This window comes from Pseudorca crassidens, chromosome X (genome assembly GCF_039906515.1).
Source record: "Pseudorca crassidens isolate mPseCra1 chromosome X, mPseCra1.hap1, whole genome shotgun sequence".
NCBI classification, from domain to species: Eukaryota; Metazoa; Chordata; class Mammalia; order Artiodactyla; family Delphinidae; genus Pseudorca; species Pseudorca crassidens.
In genome coordinates this window covers 4,603,601-4,606,200 of record NC_090317.1, presented here as the reverse complement: position 1 = coordinate 4,606,200, position 2,600 = coordinate 4,603,601, and the positions used below count along the sequence as shown (strand labels likewise).

The window sequence follows — 2,600 nt, the reverse complement described above, 5'->3', positions numbered from 1 at the left end:
AGGATCATCAGGGAAGCCTTCTTTCTTTTTAAACGGAGGTAAATTTCACCCTTTTCGAGTATACAATTCAGTGGCGTTTAGTACATTCACAGTATTGCATGACAATCACCTCTATTTACAACACTTCCAGAATATTTCCATCATCCCCAAAGGAAACCCCAACCCATTAGCACTCACTCCCTGTTCCCCTCCCCCAGCCCCTGGCAACCATGAATCTCCTCTCTGTCTCTATGGATTTGCCTATGCTGGACAATTCATACAAATAAATCACATAATATGTGACATTTTGCGTCGGGCTCCCTTCACTCAGCATAACGTGCTTTCTCGGCTTATCCATGCTGCAGCGTGTATTAGGATCTCGTTCCTTTTTATGGATGAATAATATTCCATTGTACGGACGCACCACATTTTTTTTGAGTTTAAATGCATTTTATTTTTAGACAACCTACATGACATGTTTTTTTTTTTCTCAAAAACAATGCCTCCGCTCCAAACAAATCAACATCAAAATGAAGAGCTCCAGGGCTTCCCTGGTGGCGCAGTGGTTGGGAGTCCGCCTGCCGATGCAGGGTACGCGGGTTCGTGCCCCGGTCTGGGAAGATCCCGCATGCCACGGAGCGGCTGGGCCCGTGAGCCATGGTCGCTGGACCTGCGCGTCCGGAGCCTGTGCTCCGCGGAGGGAGGGGCCACGGCAGTGGGAGGCCCGCGTACCGCAAAAAAAAAAAAAAAAAAAAATGAAGAGCTCCAGATGACATCAGTCCCATTTGTCTAAGTCCCGGTGTTGTGTGGATGAAAGGCAGTAGCCAGCCGGTTATGATGAGCAGGTGATAGACCCAAAGTGACAACGAAATTTGTTAACATTTTTCCATTTCTAAACCGTCCTTAAAGAAAATCCTATATGGGGTCACACCGTCCTCACTGCAGTCCAGCAGAGCAGCCATGCCATCTAGATTCATGTTTTCACCAATAAAGAACTGATAGTTTCTGAAATTAGCAAGGATGTGCTTGATCTGTTCTGCCCCTGTCATAACAGGTTTTCCTCTTTCTGGTCTCTGTTCTTCAAGCTTCCCTTTGATTGACTGCATGTAATCTTTGATGTACTTCTTGTAGGCATCTTTTGTGAAGCTGGTTTCCTGCAAGTGATGGTTCATGACAATATCCACACCAGTGGTTACTGTGCTTTCGGTACCTTCTCCCTCGGGGCCTTCAGCGGAGGCATTTCCACCAATGAGCGAGTCATCAATGTTACCCTCTGTCCTACTGACCATCTTCCCCTCCACCCCCAGACACAGGCCGTCCTCGACCTCCTGGATCTTGTAGATGTCGGAGAACATCTCATCATGGCTGATGAGGTCCCGGTAGATGATCATAACGGCGACTAGATGGAGACGACGGCGGTGCTAGCTTAGTAGGAGCCCGGAGCTCAGAGCGAGCGCACTGCAGCCGGAGCGGTGCTTGGGGGAAGGGGGGAGAGGGTGGAAAAAGGGATGCACCATATTTTGTTTATCCAATCCACTGAATTGCTAGGTATCAGGGAAGCTTTTAAAATTATCCCCTGCCAGGCACCACTCTGAGACTTTGATGTGCTTGGCCAGGGTGGGGTAAGGCACTAGTGTTTTTCTAAAACCTCCCCTGGTGATTCTAAGACACAGCAAAGGCTGAGAATCACTGACTGAGACCGTGACTGGCCAAACTAGGGCCCCGGGGCCAAGGGTCGCCTACTGCCTGTGTTCACATGGGCTGCCAGCTAAGAATGCTTGAGAAAAATAAAAAAGAAGAATATTTTGTGACACGTGCAATGATGCAACATTCAACTTTCCATGTCTATAAGTTTTATTGGTACACATGGTCACACCCATTCATTTACCTATTGTCTATAACTGCTTTTGTTATAGACAAGGGCAGAGTTAAGTAGTTGTGACAGAGACCGTATGGCCCACCAAGCTGAAAATATTTACTATCTGGTCTTTTACAGAAAAAGTTCGTTTCATCCATTCACAGTCCTCTCATACTTGGTCTTTCAGCGGCGGTCGGCACCGTTGATCACCCTACTGCTTGAGACACTTTCTTCACTTGACAGCTAGAAACCCGCTCTCTCCTGGAGCTGCCTCTCTGGAGCTTGGGGAAGCCCCATGGGGGTGGATCCGGGTGCCCAGTGTTTGGGAGCCGGGCCACTTCCACCCCTCATATGGGCACTGGTGGGGGTGTGTGTGAGGGTGAGGGGAAGGTGTTAGGAGATCACTCGGAGACTTTGGGCAGCTCACTCTCCTTCTGGGTTGGACAAGACTGTCTCTGAGTTCCCTTGCAGTTCTGAGTTCTCTGGTGGTCATAGTGCCAAGCACTGTCACCTGCATCACGAATTCTCCCAGCAACCCAATGAGGAGGGCGCCATTTCTATCATTATCACAATTTTACAGAAGACACAACAAATCTTCAGAAAGGAAAAGTGACTTTGGCCAGGTTGCCCAGCAAGTCTGTGGCCTTCAAACTCAAGTCCAGCCCACCTCACCCTGTCTAGCAGGATGGATGTACCAAGTGCCTATTGTTTAAGCTGATGAGATCTCAGAGAACTTGGGGTTTCTGGGGAGGGCACACTGGCA

General features: G+C 48.8%; 1 pseudogene; it reads right to left on the bottom strand.

Annotated features, from left to right (window-relative positions):
• Positions 1–749: 749 nt before the first annotated feature.
• On the bottom strand, positions 750–1,425 carry LOC137217365 (translationally-controlled tumor protein pseudogene; annotated as a pseudogene).
• Positions 1,426–2,600: the final 1,175 nt, after the last annotated feature.